The following is a 17790-nucleotide window of genomic DNA, read 5'->3' on the forward strand; positions in this document are numbered from 1 at the left end:
AAATAAACAAATCGTTCCTAAAATTGAAATGTGCGACCCATATAATCTTATTTTGCAAGGAAAGGAAGCAAAATGTCATATTTATTTCAATAAATATTAATTAAAAAATATAAATATTTGACATATTTCGAATGCAAACAAAATTTTGATTATTTATTTTCGCACGTGTGAAGTTCGTTTTTATTTGGGAAGAGAATCAATAAGTAAATTGTGCAGCAAAAAAGGGTCAATCCAAGAAATACAGTGCACATAACTACAATAATCCGTTATGCATTTTAACAGATAGAATGCTGATTAAGTTTCATCAGCATTCTGCCTTTTTATTAAGTCAAAGGGATTTTGAGTATATTTGCGAAAAGATATATTCAACATAGCTTAGTCAGTTTTGTTGTAAAAAGTGCCTCATTTGAAGAAATATTAGCGGCATAATAATAAAATAGCAAAATTCATATTGCTCAGAGTTACTTGATAATGTTGGTAATACCAAAACAAGATGAGACAGATCTGTAGAAATCTATTATTATTATTATTATTATTATGAGAGTCCTTTTAATTATGAACTCTATAAAGATATACTTAATAAATTTGTATTTTTATGTTTTTAAATAAATAATCTACTTTCATTTTGTCACAGATGGTTTTTGCTGGACTTTTAGACTGTTGTTCTTATCAATTTTGTAAAAACTCGATTGTAGCTTAAATATTCCAAAGCACATTACATTGCTTTTTTACTTAGGTCAAGTCCCATAAGAATGTTGTAAAAAATAACCTTTTTTGTCTCTATATATTTTGTATTATTAGGTATTTTTGTAAATAGCCTTTTGGAAATTAACTGTATATACTTCTTTAATAAGAATATGTTAGAGTGTTAAAAACAAAGGCAACGTTTATTGCGGAGCTGTATGTAATAGATCTACACGGCGGCATTAGAAAGGTTGTTTATTAAATTTTGTGTATGAGAAAGGCTTACAAGCTCTGCACATAAACACCTCCGAAGTCAGTCAGAAAGGTTCAAACAACTTCCGATGGTCGGCAACTTGCAATCAAAAGAAGGCACAGAAGAGAACAAAGAGCGGGCCGAACTTGAAACTTAGATGAAAGAATCATGCCAAATTCTTCGGGGATTACAAACTTCGTGCGAGGTCTCAGAGAAGGCATAATAAAAGGGGACAGAGCCAAGCATATAGGGCTTCCCAGATCCAGAAGTTGCCAGAGAGTTGTCCCTCTCTGGCAATGTCTCCAGACATTGCCAGCTTCCTGGTTCGAGTCTTAAGAGAAGGCTTAGAGTTGCCGAAAGGAGATGTTCCAATCGCCAGAGAAAAGGCTTCCAGTCAAGAGAGGAATCCCAGTTGACAGTTGGCAGATTCGAGTTAGTCGAGGCAGCAGAAAAAGGAGGCAGTCGTGCAGGCATTTTTGGTGAGCCCAAGCAGATGAGAAAAGGTGAGACAAATTACCTGAAGTACCTTGGCTCGGAAGTTTTTCTTTTCGCCGGAGCTATATGAGTACCACAGGTCGCAGTTCACAGTCCGCTATTTTCCCGATGAGATATTTCTGAAGCCAGATTTCCTGAAGGAAGCTCAAGATCTGAAATGAGAGAATTGCCTTAGAACGTTTTGTGCAAGACCTTTGACTGAATGTGCGATACAGAGCTTTTGCAAGTTATATACCTTTGTACAATTCCTCTTATAATGTGTTTTAGTTGGACAATTAAGATTTAGAATAACAGTAACAAAAAGTGTCATTAAGAGAATCTATTGGCATATTTGAAGTTGATTTACAGTTTGTAAAAGTAACTTAATAAAGAGTTAGCTAACCTCTTGGCAAGTATACTAGAAGTTTAATAAGTGGAAATTGTAAACAGAGTAAATAAGATTTTGAGTTAAAGAAAGTTTTTGCGATCATTTTGAAACACGTTCCAGAGACAACAGAGTTTTTTTTGTGTGCTGATGCTATTTGTATTAATTAATTGGGTAAGAGCAGTTTCTATATCACATAAATAGTGCATTTGGATTTCAAGTTTATTATTATTTAAAAATTAAATTGATTTTTCAGTTCATTTTTTTGTGCATCAAGATTCTAGTCATTTCAGGTTAAAATGTCGAGTAAAAAAGTGGATGTTAGCGAGCATAGCAGGTTATCTTTACTATTTATTGCCTCTACGTTTTAACTAGAGGGAATTATTATGCTTATTACTGCAACTTAAAAAAAATCAAAACTGGAGTTGAATAAATCTTGTAATAAATAAATGTTGTAATTCCATAAATATGATGATTTTCGCTATAATTTTATTAACGTAAATTCAACATTTTTATTTTTAGTGTGAATAACTGAACTGTACAGTTCATGAAGTTCCAATTTTTATCTTGATTAGCAAGCTTAATTTGATTGCATTCAAATTCTTTTTTTTAAAAAAAAAAAACAAATTTATCCTTATACTAAATTATTATTATATCCTTTATTTTTTCGGTATTCAGAATTTTTGTAGCAACTATGATGCTTGTCAAACAAAATCAACGTTCTCAAAATCAATAATCAACACTGCAATTGAAATATTTCACAGAAAGATTTTAATTACATCTTTCTTTAAATTAATAATCATTCAATTACATGGAATATTTAAAAGTGTAAATAATATATTTAGAATTACATTAAAAGATTTTAAACTATTTAGAAAATTTAATATTAAATATAAAGTATCGTAGAAGTTGCATAATTATTTATAATCCATCGATATAAGTTAGTCATTTATTTTATTATTATTATTCCTGATACCTCCAAGGAGTCCGAAGACTCATCGCGGGAGGACATCTTCAACTATCTCTACACCTTACCTCTACTACGAATCAACGCCATCTACCGCCCACCTCCAACACCACCACAACTAGTAATTTTTTTTGTCTGTAAATTGCGTGTGTTCTGAAGGGCCGATTTGTATGTATGCGGGATGAAAAACCCTGCTACCTCCGCATGAGATCGGCTAACTCACCATCGATTGAAATCGACCAGATAAAGATTCCTCCCGTCGCGACGAGAATCGAACTTAGGCCTATTCCAATCGAAGGGCGCAATGTACCGTCGTTCTTCCAATTGCGCTACGGAGGCGCTTTATTTATATAAAATGATTTACAAGGTTGCTAGTTTAATATTGCCAAGATTTTTTTAATATTAATATATATTGTATATGTGAAATTCGTTTATATTTTTGGGAAGAGACACAATAAATAAATTGTGCACTAAAAAGGGTCAAATATCGTAGAACAGTGAAGGAAATTCCAAAAAACGGTAATTAAACTGATAGTTTAGTTATCGTTATTTGGCTAGTACTTGTAAAGCAGTATACCGTATACAAGTGTATATACCTAATTATATGGTTAAAGTAGTTGTCGCAATCGATAAGAATATATTATTCAATTAATTGTTATTCTTATTTTACTGTTACTCATTTATTTTAACAAAACTGAGATATTACTGTTTCTATTTTTGTATTTTTTAAGCTTATAACGTAATATTTATTTGATTTATATGTTTATTTTGGATTTAATAAATATTTATTTCGCTTTTGATAGATTAATACACATAATGGTACAAGAAAATTTGAATCCGGAGATAGTAAAAGAAAACGACTGAAAAACAGCTAAATAGTCAGAAGAGGGCAATTTTGTGTTTCATGCGTTCTGAAAATGAAGAATTTCGTAGAACTGAAGTTGTACTTCACAGTTCTCGGAATGAAAACGAAACATTAGTATCATTATCAGGAGTAGATGAAAGTGAAATGATGTGGAAAACATAGAAGGAGAGAAAGAAGTAAATGAAACAAATCAAGAGGATTCTGAAGAAATTTTTCAAAAGGAGTCTGTACTTACCAGCAAGCAAGCAATCTCTTATCCTACCGATATAGCAGTGTGGCCACTTACTATCAATGAACAGTTTATCGAGCATATTTTTACTGTAAAAAGGCGAATAGAACAAAGGAGAAACGAGAGTGGCTAATTTTTTCAGAAACCAGCAAAGCAATTTACTGCTTTGTTAGTATATTGTTTTCTAAGTCAAATAATTGCTTAATGAAGAGTTTTAATAACTGGAGAAATATAACACGAACCTTATGTGATCAAGAGCATTCTACTGAGCATATACGAGCGATGTGCACATATCGCAAAAGAAAATCAAGTTCTGTAAATAGTCGAATTGATTCTGAATTGATCAAACAAATACAATCTGAAGAAAATTATTGGAGAGAGGTTTTAAAAAGAATAAAAGCTACCATTAAGTTACTGAGTAAACTAGGGCTAGCATTTAGAGGAAATACAAATGATATATTTTCTGATTCTTGCGGAAATTATTTATCGTGCTTACCTTATTTAAGTGAATTTGATGATTTCAGATCAAATTATCTTTCTTACCATACTTGTGATGTGATGAATTCATAGCGTTAATAGCTAAAAAAACAAGAGAAATATTAATATTAGAAATTAAGGAAGCTGCTTATTTTGCAATAATACTCGATTCAACGCCATACATTGCCCACAATGACCAACTAGCTATGATTAGGTATGTTTCCGCAAATTCTTAAGAAACATTTATCGGGTTCATCAGAATTACACAACATAATTCCTTATATTTAGAAGAGATAGTATTAAAAAATTAGAAGAATTATCTTTGGATATAAAAAAATGTGCAGAGGGCAAAGCTATGATAACGCTGCCAATATGAAAGGTATCTATACAGGTTTACAAGCTAGGCTGAAAAAACGTAGTCCCTCTGCACATTATATACCGTGCTCTAGTCATTCCTTAAATTTAATTGGCAACTATGCCGCGGAATCTTGTCAGGAAGCAGCGCAACATTTTTGTTTTATTCAAAATGTATATATTTACTTTTCATCTTCAACAAGAAGATGGGGTATACTCCTTAAACATTTAGAAAAAATCTTTAACAGTTAAAAGACTAAGTGAAACGAGATAGTCCGCAAGAGCTGACGCTATATTGGCTTTGAAACGTGGATATAAACAAATTAAAGAGTACTTGAACTATCCATTTCTCCTCGTAAAAAAACCTATTTCTAAATTAGAGAGCTCATCGTTGGCTGAACATTTTGACAAACCAGAAACAGCAATTTTAACAGTTATGTGGGACAAAATTTTAATAAATTTTGTCCCACAACGAATAAATGCTACTAATAAATCTCTACAAGATCCCTATATGGATTTGTTTTTAGCTAATAATTTGTTACACTCTTTAGTTGGTTTTATTTTAGATATAAGAAATAGTTTTGCTGCTGTAAATGAAGAAGTGAATTTATTAACAGATGAGACAAAATTTAAAGATGAAAAGGAAAAAGTTAAAAAAAGGAAAAAAAAAATGAGTGACGAAGTTTCACAATCTAACAATGAGATTATTTTACACGGAAAAGAAAATTTCGCTGTGAACACTTTTAATGTCATTTGCGATAAACTAATTTTGGAAATTAATGAAAGAACAAAAAGCTATTTCGACATATTAGATATGTTTGACATTTTTTTGAAGGAAGATATAGACCAAGACAAGTACAAGACTAGTATTGATAAAATTTTACAAACTTATGGGACTGATATTGATCCAGAAAAATGTATTGGTGAAGTTAAGCAATTTTTAATAATGATAAAGGAAGAAAATTCTTCAATTAAAAATATGTACAAATTTATAAACGATGGGTTAAGGTCTACTCTTCCGAACGTAGAAACAATTTTAAAAATATTTTTGACGATGCCTATTTCAAATGCAAGTGCTGAACGCTCATTTTCAGTGTTGAAACGAATAAAAAATTATTTAAGAAGCAACTTGCAACTTGCAAAATAAAACAAGTGACCTATCGTTATTATGCATTGAATCAGATGTAATGGACTTGATCAATTATGATGACATTATAGATATATTTGCTAAAACCAAAGCCAGAAAAAACTTTTAGTTATTAATTTTTTTATTTAAATTTGAACTGATTTATTTCTATACTTTTTTAAAATGCAAATATATGTATACCAATGTTGTATTGTGTTATTAAAATGAGTTATTATGGAAATGTTGACTTTTATTTGCAATAAACTAAGAAAATGCTTATTTTTGAGGACCTCATAATGATGTTGCGCCTCGGGCCTCCAAAAGCATAAATGCGGCCCTGTCCCTTTGTTCATGCCTTCTGAACCATGCAGTGCAGCCACTGCAAGATTTTTATACCCACATACTTGGGAATTTCTGATTAAATATCTACTCCAGCTGCCTTTCCACATATCAGGCTTTTACCACTTCAAGTATGGATATGTATTGCATGCCTGTTAGGCGTTTTTTTTTTTTTTTTAACCACTGTGCTGTATCTGCTTGTTTCGTTTAGCAATTTTTCAAAGTAATTGCTCTATACATCAAGAATATCGTTTTTTTCTCTAGTTTTCATGTCACCTTTATCATCTCTAACTCCTTTTACAGCACACTTTCCTCCATTTCTAAGCTTCTTCAACAACCTTCAGAATATTTTGCCACCTTCTTGATATATACTTTCTATATTCTTGCCAAAGTCCTCCCATGACTTTTATTTAGCTAGTTTTACACAGTGTTTAGCTTTCTAACATTTGTCTCTGTATTCTCTAAGAGCACAAGCTGACTTATTTGCCAGGAACTTTTGATGTGCTTTCTTGTTTTTTTCTTTTCCTGTGTCCACCATGGAGTTCTGATTTTTCTATCCTTGCAGGCAACCTCCCCACATGCCTTTTTGGCCAAATCAATGAATGTTTTCTTCAGGATTTGTCATTGAATTTCCAAAGTTTAGTTTCTGTTCTCAAATTCTTTCATTTTTTTTTTTTCTGGAATAATGTTCAAGAAAAAAAATATAGCAATTTTTTAGTCTACAGTTCAGATGCGAACTGTAGACTAAAATATTAGTCTACAGTTCACATCTGAGAGCTGCTCAACTTTTATTAGCTTTAAAACTTTCTTACATGTTATTCTTTTCAATAATATGAAGATAATGTCTTCATATCATCAGAAGATATTATCCTTCTCAAGACTAAATGGTGGTCACTTCCAATTTCAAACCCTCTGTACACTCTAATGCAGAAGTTGGAAACCTTTTTAATATGAAGAGTGCAATATAAAATTTGAAAATTATAGAGGGCTCATGACACAGGCATTTTTTTCTCTCATTTCAGGCTTAAAGATTCATGATTAGTTATTTTTAAGAAAAAATAAGATTTCAAATGTTAACATTTCATTTTAACTCGCTTTTACAACATATTTTTGTCATACGTAAATGAATATAAAATACAATAAAAAATAAAATAAATGAATACAAAAAATATAAATTCAAGAGGATTTAATGAGAAACCTGGCCTTGTACGTCATCTGCTATTTTTTTTAATAATCAAGCATATAGTTTGAAGTAGCTGCTCTTAAACAATTATCCAAATGTGAGTGTAAGTTGAGATCGATATTTTGATTTCAAATATGCCATAATTGTAAACAGGGTCTCGCAGTTGTATGTAGTTGCGCAATATGAATACATTTTTATCGAGTATTTTCTCAGAATACGAAAAGTATTTCTGTCTACTAACTTCTAGAACATTTTGTCATCATGATGAGCTTTAAAATTATGTTGTTTTGTAAAATAATTATTTCCGTTTCCAAGTCTTCTGTATTATTTAGCTCGAAGTAATTGGGAGTTTTTGCAGGTATATCATCTTCAGTAACGTTAAACGGATTTAGGAAAAATCTAACAACAGATTCTAAAGTCGCAAAATCTTGAAAGAGGGAAGAAAACTCTTCTAATAGTGTGTCTATGATTTTTATATACGATGTAGCGCTAAATGTTTCATTATTCAAACTTTCATTGATATGTTTTACATTTGGAAAATGTGACAACGAATTTTTCATCACATAGGATTTCAATAATTCCAACTTACACTTGAAAGCATTGACTGCACTAATCCTATCAGCAATATGGGAATTTCCCCTTTTTAATTGTAGATTTAAATAATTAAACTTTGCCATTATATCTGTTAGAAATCCAAGATCTATTAACCAATTTTTATTTTCTAATTCTTCGTAAAAATCGCCTCTTGATGTAATAAATTATTTTATATGCGGAAAAAGAATAATAAGTCGCTCAAGTATTTTACCTCTGCTCAACACCTCACTTCAGTATGTAATAATAGGTCGTCATTTTCAACGATTTCATCTTTCAAAAGTAATTTAAGTAACCTGTGTCGAGTTGCTTTTTGATTTTATCGAATTATAACATTTCCTGATGAATAAGATAATGATATGCAATAAATTTAGGAAATAAAGAGTCCTGTCTGCACAAGACAATAAATCCATTTTCCTTACCAGTCATTGCTCGTGCGCCGTCAGTAGTAATTGAAGTTAATTTGTAAATTGGTAATTTTTTATAGTACAAAATCTTAAAAAAAGAAAAACGGAAAATATATGCTCTCCTCTAGTGTGCCCCTTCAATGGAAGAATTTCAGAAATTTTTTTGTAAAAAATCATCAAATATCATTTTCACTGAAATTGCTAATTGTGACTTATCTGTTATGTCTATCGATTCATCCAGCTGTAGCGAAAAGAAAACATTTTTCCATATCATTTGATAATTCTGTTTCTAAATAAACTGCAATTGATTCAATGCGAAATTTTAAAAGATGCGACTGTTGCAACGGTTTAGTAAAAAAAAAACAACTTTGCTGTTTAGTAATAAATAAAATCTTTTTTTTTTTCTTTTTCGGGTTTCACTGGATAGTCAAAATTAAAATTGGCATGAATGGTTTTGAAATGTCTTTCTATATTACTCTTTTTTTTTTTTTTTTTTTTGAAATAGCCGCACTATTATTGCATACATTTGCCATTAAGATTGATGAAGCTCTTCCTCCCAATCATCATTAAAATACAGTAATAAGTTCTTTTCCTTTGACGTTTATCCATTATAAAGAGTTAAAAACATTTTTGTAAACAAAGTAATTTATATTTACACTGAGAACGGGAGTGATTCAACGAACACACATACTAAAAAACAAAGGGTTCTAACAACGTTCAAAAGTTGTGTGAAGGTAGTGAGAACGGTCGCATTGATAACTAGTTCAGAGCTGCTTAAACTGCGGGTCGCATTCCCAAATGGGGTCGCAAAAAATTTGCCAACAGTAAAAGGTTTCTGAACGCGCAACGACCAATAATTAATTCAAATTCGAGGCTATTCTTTGTACTTCTTTATATAAATGGTAAATTATATGAATATCAAAGAATTGTTTTAAAATATATTTCTTTATGATTTATTATCAGTAAATGTTTGGTTTGTATACCGGGTCGCGTAAATATTTCTCGGGTGAAAAGGAGTCGCGAGAGGAAAAAGTTTAAGAAGCGTTGAACTAGATCACGTCAACAACTCAAACTACTTATGATCAGTAGTCTCTCGTCTTAATAGGCACAAATAAAGAAGTTACAATAATTTCTCTGAGGGCGCACTAAAACCACACTGCGGGCGCTACGTTGTCAACTCCTGCTCTAGTGTCCTGCACCAAGGAGAAAACATCACTATCAACAATAACAGTCAATGAGACTTTTCTTATTCCTTGCCTCTTCTTTCCATGTGAATTTGTGCACATTTCTATGTTGAAACATATTGTTAGTAATAACCAGTCCATGTCCTGAGCAGAAATCCAACAGGTATTTGCCATCATTATTAGCTTTGCTCTTTTCTCCAAATTTTCCCAAAATATTTTTCTGACAATCATTTCCCACTTTGCTATTTAGATCCCCAAAGGACCAACTTTTCCTTTTTCATTGTGTCAGTTGCTTTTTTCTAAAGCATCAAAAAATTCCTCCACTTCTACCTTAGTAGAACCTTCTGTGGGACCATAGGCACAAATAAGTCTCATTGTCCAGTTCCCCATTCTCATATTTGCCCACATCACTCTACTTGAGACTGTCTGCCATTCAAGAAGATTAGCCTCGTATTTTGTGTTGAATACTATGGCTACCCCTTCTTTTCCTTGATTGTCATTTCCTGAATATAACATTTTGTATTTATTGCTCAGAAAGATCTCACCAGTTTTTGTCATTTTTGTTTCAGTCACCCCTATTATGTCGATCTGGTACTTATCTAATTCCTCAGCTAGCTCCATTTCTTTGCCATTCAGGCTTCTTATGCTGATAGTACTGATCTTGAACTCTGTTACTGCAATGTTTTAGGATTTGTTCCAGTAGCTGACTTTTCGCTGTTCGCCCTGGTTCCCTGGCGAAAAGAACGGGGGCCCTGTTTAACCGCGATGTCCCAGCCGGTGAAATTCTTTCATGTTGTATCATTTTTTTGAGAGTCTCCATCACTCAGTCGGTACAGATGAAGCCCTTTGGTTGGAAATACCTGGGTTCGATTCCCGTTAGTGACGCGAGGAATCTTTATCAGGTCTCTTTTGACAAAAGGTGAGTTAGCCAGTCTCATATGGAGGTTTTTTTTTTCACCTGAAAACTCGGTTTTGTCCTTCCCCCAGAACAGGCAAACTGGCTCCATGAACACACACTTCTACAGACATTGGACACCTCCAGGAATAAGGAGTAACCAACCTATTCCGTAAGATTTACGTTCCAAATGCCTACATGGTAAAATAAGTCTACGCGTGAGCATAAATTAGGACCATCATTTCATATTGTGGTTTAAGCCAATAAGAATACAATTTGGTTGAGTAAATCCCAAATTGTCATCCTTGTTCATTCAGTATCCAGGTAGATATCTAATAGGCTGTGCCACGAGAACTGAGGATTGAACATTACTTTAGAAACCCTGGTCGGTTCTCTGCATTCCTTTAAAGGCTATGTGAAGGTCTCCTCTCAGTTATACAGCTTTGACGCTCAAGCTATAAAAATAAATAACTGATTCAATTTGATAAGAACCTAAGATTTATAATCTAGTCTTGGTTCCTACGGATTGATTAGCACAACTGTTGGGATATGCCTTAAGCAATACATGCTGTATATTGATGTTAATGTTCAGTTTTGTGAAAACTGGTACCCAGTTGTAGTTAATATCCCCTTTTTATGAAACTAGTTGGCAAGTCTAGTATTTGATCTGATGTTTTACTGTCTATCTTCTCTATAATTTCAAACAGTCATCATTGTTTGATCATGTTAAAATTTCGGTTCCAATATTCAGTCTTATTGAGTAAGCAATTGCTGATCCAGTTGATTTTGTATTATGTAAGGTGAGCCTCCAGTAATCCCGATTGCTGTAATGTAGCAATCTTTCTGGCTCTTCCTACTCATTTAACATCAAGGCTACCATTAAACAACAAAATTACATATTTTGTACTGAAAATAACAATACATCATCAGTGTGTAGAAACAACAAGCAAATCAAAGAACAGGAATATAAGGTATATACAATAAACAGTTTGCTAATTAAAAATGGTTGCTGTGTGATAAAAATTAATATTAATACTCATTTTGATGTTTACATAAAATGAGAATCTCCCAAACTTTTGTGAGAGAGAATTGTTCCAATTCAGGTTAGGCCAACGTAATATATTATTATTATTATTCGTGACATCTCCAAGGAGTCCAAAGACTCATCGCGGGAGGACACCTACTGTATAACTCTCCGTCTCCACCACTACCGAACTTCTACTACCACTCCACTATATCAGCGCCATCTACTGCCCACCACCACAAGTATTTTTTGTCTGTAAATTGCGCATGTTCTGAAGGGCCGATTTGTCTGTATGTGGGATGAAAAACCAGAGTTTCTGAGAGAAAAAAACTGCTACCTCCGTATGAGATCGGCTAACTCACCTTCAATTGAAAAAGTCCATATAAAGATTCCTCCCGTCATAACGGGAATCGAACTCAGGCTTTTTACAATTGAAGGGTGCAATGCACTGTCGTTCTTTATAATCATGCCACAGGTAACTTTAACGATCAGTTTTAAAAGAGGTATACAATGAGTAGACATATCGATACAAAATTAATAACGGAAAAAAAACACGTACAAAGATTATTTACTAGTATATTCTTGTAGACAGGCTTATACGTTGGTTATGCATTATTGAAACACTAAGGAATTGAACAACATAGTTAAGGATATAAATTAAATTATGCTTTAATAAATACTTTCCGATATTTCGGCAACGTCACGTTGCCATCTTCTAAAGGAACTTACAAAAAAAGGTACGTGCACGTAGGCACTACAACACAGTAACTGGAAATAAAGCTATTGTTCTCCTAAAAGTCCTGATGGTGCCCTCTAGCGGGCTAAGTAGGTGTTCTTGGCCGTTGGGCTGAAGGTCTGCTGATGTAAGCCTCCCAAATTTGGGGCAGTCGCATACAACCAAATTTGCTGAGGTTTGGAGAAATTCTTAGGGCTGAGGCTGATTCCATAAATAGTCTTTCTAATTTGTATTTGCTACGGTGTATTACTGTAGCTTTCTTCCACCGTATTCTGTGGCATGTATCCAGAGCATGGACAGCAAGCACAGAATGGCTGTACTTGTGAAAACGGATGTAGTCCTTGTGTTCAGAAATTCTGATATTCGCTGTCCTGCCTGTTTGGCCAAAGTAAGACAGTTTACAACTGCAAGGGACCTGGTATACACCAGGTAGGTCTAGGGGAAGTGGTTGGTCTTTAGTGGAGCGGATAAGGGATGCCAATTTTCTGTAAGGTTTGTAACAGGAGGTCAGGTCATGTTTTTTTAAGATTTTGGTAATCTTTTCCGACGTGCCTCGGATGTAGGGAATGGTGATGGATTTAGAGTAATCTTTGTTGTGGAGGGGATCTGTGGTTTGTAGGTTCTAATATTTTTTGGATTTTTTTGGGGTGGGTAGCCATTGGCTGAGAAAGTGTTGAGGATGTGATTTAGTTCAGTGTTTTAGGCTGGCGGGTGACTAGTGTGTCTAGGAAAGGGAGACTGTTGTTTTCCTCTTTTTTCAGGGTGAATTTGATTCTGGGGTGTTGGTTGTTTAAGTGTGTTAAGAAGGAGAGAAGTATTTCAGAGCCATGCGGCCAAATAGCGAATACATCATCAACGTAGCAAAGCCATATGGTTGGTTTTTGTGGGGCAGAGGCTAAGGCTTTTTCTTCAAAGGTCTCCATAAAAAAATTGGCCAAGGGTGGGGAGAGTGGTGAACCCGTGGCTGTCCCCTCTATTTGTTTGTAGAATTTTCCCTGCCAAACGAAATAGCCCGAGTTCATTGTGAACTGAAATAAGCCTGAGATATCGGGAGAAAATTTAGCTTGGATTAGCTCTAAAGTTTCCTTGAGTGGGACATTTGTAAATAAAGAGGAGACGTCAAAGCTGACCATTATGTCAGTACGTTGGAGTGTAAGGTTTTCTATGCTGGCTTTGAAATGGGCTGAGTTTTTTATGTGATGGTGTGTTGCCAGTATAGTGTGTGAGCTCTTTGGCCAAATGTTTAGCTAATTTGTATGTGGGGAAATCAAATTTTGTAAGTTCCTTTAGAAGATGGCAACGTGACATTGCCAAAATATCGGAAAGTATTTATTAAAGCATAATTTAATTTATATGCTTAACTACGTTGTTCAATTCCTTAAGTGTTTTAATAATTTAATAGTATAATTTTCACCTGTGTGTCACAGGCATCTTCAGTACATTAAGCTCAAATTAAAATTATTGTTTAATTTGAGCTTAATGTACTGAAAATGCCTGTGACACACAGGCAAAAATTATACTATTAAATAATCTTTGTATGTGAGTTTTTTCTGTTATTAATTTTGTATTTAAAGATCAGGGCCACCTAACCTCTTGGGTTTGCAGAAAACTTGGCTACATACATGTTGATTCACATCACCACCTTTCCAAACATTAGAAATCAACTTTAAAAAAGATACCAATTAAAAAGTTCTCATGAAGACTAACAGCCAAAAGACATTTAAAGCCATTATATACCATGACCAAATTTAAAATAACCCACAACTTGAAACTTTTGCAAATGCAAGAATAAAAACATCTAGTATAATTTATTAATGTAATTTAGCATATTTTGGCTAAATAAGTCATGCAACATGTAAACATATACCAGAACGTGAAGATGATATCAGGTTCCTACATTACAATGATTCATATTATCAGAAGACATTATATACTAACTATAAGATCACTATTGAAATAGTACCTACACCAGCCAAATCTTAACAAGAATGACCATCTGAATGATCTAGACAGCACTAGTCCATCACATCTAACCTAACAACTGATCCACCTCAAAAAAGTAGCTATTGGATAAGACTAATACAAATTTGCAGGAAAACAAACTGTTAAGCTGTTCAGCTAATATATAAATATCTGATGGCAACTTACATGAACCCACAAAAATATTACTACCTGTACCCCTCCCAGATGCACAGATTCCACTACTTGCACCACAACCCCAGATGCAGTAATTTTCATCCAATGTGGGATGAAACATGAATGTTTTCATCACATCAGATAAAATTTGATCAATGGTTCTTTCATTTTTTCAAAGCTATCCATAGTTTATTAAGGAAGGCTGACAACTTGTTAGTTCATTAGCTCAGTATCATAACTTATCTTCTTTTAGTTGTTCGATATTTGCTGCTCTTTCCTTCACCCTTTTATGCATCTGGCATTAATGAAGTTCACATGGTTGGTTGGTTTGATTATGTCAAACCAAGTGTGGCAAGAAGAAGAATGTAGCATATCTGTAAATTGCATGTGTTTTTAGATTGGCCTTGTCTGTTCTGAGGAAAGAAGGGAAAAAAAGTTACTGGAAGGAAAAGTCCACACACTGATGGAGTTGGTTAATTCTTTCCAACACACATGTGGCTCAACTGCAGTGGCGTATATGAGCAAAAAGTTTACCTTTTTAAAAGTTAAAAGGTAAAGTTAAATTAACTTTATAAAGAATTTAAAAATCGAAATTAACATTACATGAAAGATTTTCTCTCATAAAAATTCTTATAATAATTCAGAGTGAAAACCAACTTAAAATGAAACTGTACATTTCTTTGTAATAAAAGATGTTTCAAATAACTTAAAACTGCTCATTATGGCTGACAGGATGAAACACAAATTCAAATATGGCATCTAAGGATGTCATATGAATATGACATAATTAGGTGTCATGTTCAAATGACATGAATAAGGATGACACCAACACAAGTCCTGTATAAAGTCTCAAATTAATCAAAAGAAATTCCATCATTTTACCTTCAATCTACAGAACACTTTTTTTTTTTGTGAGTTCTCTGAATAGTTTGAAATTACTCCTAGCTTGCCTACAAATAAACAATCACAATAAAATATACAATAACAGCATATAGAAGAAAAGGAGACTGCAAACACTATAAAATAAATTAATCTACAACAAAAATGTAGCACTTCCCCTGAGAAACATTTGTCAACACTAATTTCAAACAACAGTGGCTATCTTGGAAGCACATAAAATCACTATTTCTTCTTAGAATGAGTTCTTATGCTCCCAAGACATCCAATTAAATAACTATAAACAAAGTTTCTCAGAAACCAGTAGTTGTTAAGATCTTGGAGAAATTAGTGAGGGACCATATACAGCATTGGACAGATGAGGGTAATGTTATCTGTGAGAGTCAACATGGATTTATGAAAGGGCACTCTTGTTTTAGCAATATGCTAGCCTTTTATAATAAAGTTACAAGAGCAGTAGATGAGGGAAAGGTGTATACTGCCATTTTCTTAGATTTAGCAAAGGCATTTGACAGGGTGCCACATGATAAGCTGATATTTAAGTTGCAGCACATGGATTTGGATCTCAGGTTGGTCGACTGGATTCAGGATTGGCTGTCCGATAGGTATCCGAGAGTTGTGTATGGTGGGGCCATTTCAAAGAGGCAGAAGGTTACAGTGTGGTCCCACAGGGCTCAGTACTGTGACCTATATTGTTTAACCTTTATATCAATGACATTGTCAGTAGATTGCAGGGGGATATTCAGTTGTCTGTGGATGATGTTAAGCTGGGAAGTATTATTATAATAGTGCAGATGTGGTAGCCCTGCAAGAGGATTTGAATAAACTAGATAGATGGGCAAATGAATGGGGAGTGTCGGTTTAATGCAGCAAAATATAAGGTCTCGAGGTTTGGGAAACATCGATGGGACACTTCATATTCTATTGGATGAGCTATACTGGAGGAGTAGGGGAGACAAGAGATCTGGGATTGATGATTGATAGAAACCTGAAATTCAGGGGACATATTGCAAAGGTCGTGAAGCTAACACAGAGGATTGTTGCAATTATGAGAAGGATGCTATTAATAGAATGCTATCGTATGATGCTTAAGAAAAATAAATAGAACAAGTTGGATAGAAAAGAAAACAAACATCACAGTCAGACAAGAACTCTTGAGCAGGATCTTCCAGTCTTCTCTATTCCTTCCTTATATGTTCTACATCCTGAGATGTTCTTTATTAATTTCAGCCAGGTAATTCTTGGTCTTCCAGGTCTTCTTTTTTCAGTTGGAAAAGTATTGATTAGGACATTAGGAAGTCTGTCTGCATCCATGCGTATAGTGTGTCCAAACCATCTCAGTTGTTGTTTTCTAATTTTTTCTATTATTGTCTTTTTATACAATAGTTCTTGTCTGACTGTGATGTTTGTTTTCTTTTCTATCCAACTTGTTCTATTTATTTTTCTTAAGCATTTCATTTCAAATGCCAGCAGTTTTTTCTCCTCTCTTTTTTTAACTGTCCACGCTTCTGCTCCATAGATGACTGTTGGTATAATTATTGCTTCATATAATTTGATTTTGGCTTGTTTAGATATCTTGTTTGTTTTCCAGATTTTCTGTAATTTTCCCATGGTGGTCCATCCTATCGCTATTCTGTGTTTGATTGTTTTGAGTTTATCTATTGTTTCTGTTAGTTTTGATCCAAGGTATATGAAGTTGTCTACTTGTTCTATTTGTTCTCCATTTAGGGTGGCTGAGATGGTAGTTTTGTTCCTCCCTATTTTCATCACTTTTGTCTTTTGTTTATTTATTGTCATGTCATATGTTTTACAGGTTTCGTTTAGCTTGTTGATCAGCTTTTGTAGTTCATTTGGGGTTCTTGCAAGAAGGACGAGATCATCTGCATATTTGATATTATTTATGTTTAAAACATTGACATTGATTCCAGGCTCATTGTCTATTGCTTTCTTTACAACTTCTTCTAGATATATGTTGAATAGGCATGGAGATAATGGGCATCCTTGCATTACTCCTTTTTGGATCTCTATGGGTTCTGTTGTGAGTGTGTCCTTTTTAATTATTGCATTTGTCTTAGAGTAATATTTTATCAGAAACTGTATTATATATTTGTCTATTGCTTTTTCTAGTAGAATTTTAAGAAAGATTTCTCTGTTGATGTTATCAAAAGCTTGTTTAAAGTCCACAAAACAACAATATAGTTCTTTATGGTCTTCCCAGCTGAGCTCTGCTAGTTGGTGCAATGTGAAAATTTGGTCTATTGTTGAATAGTTTCCTCGGAAATCAGCTTGTTCTATGCCTATCATTTCTTCGTAGGTGTTTTTTAATCTATTTTGTATAATTCTTATGAATATTTTATAGGTGTGAGGGAGTAAATTGATTGGTCTGTAATTTCTGCAGTCTCTTTTGTCTCCTTTCTTGTATATTGGGATGATTTTTCCAGTTCTCCAGTCATCTGGGATCTCTCCTGTTTGCAGTATTTTATTGAATAGGGTTGTTAAATATTCTATTGATATGCTGCCTCCATATGACCACAGTTCAGTAGGGATAGTATCAATGCCTGGTGCTTAATTGTTTTTCATCTGT

General features: G+C 33.6%; 1 long non-coding RNA gene across 1 annotated transcript in view; it reads right to left on the reverse strand.

The window, feature by feature from the left end:
- Positions 1-1192: 1192 nt before the first annotated feature.
- Positions 1193-17790, reverse strand: part of LOC150095788 (uncharacterized) — a 98620-nt gene continuing 82022 nt past the window's right edge. The window contains exon 3 of the long non-coding RNA XR_016550031.1: positions 1193-1584. This is a non-coding gene — a long non-coding RNA (uncharacterized LOC150095788). The remainder of the gene's footprint in view (positions 1585-17790) is intronic.

This window comes from Typopeltis vanoorti, chromosome 20 (genome assembly GCF_054136105.1).
Source record: "Typopeltis vanoorti isolate ZY-2024b chromosome 20, IOZ_Tvanoo_1.0, whole genome shotgun sequence".
Classification (NCBI taxonomy): domain Eukaryota; kingdom Metazoa; phylum Arthropoda; class Arachnida; order Uropygi; family Thelyphonidae; genus Typopeltis; species Typopeltis vanoorti.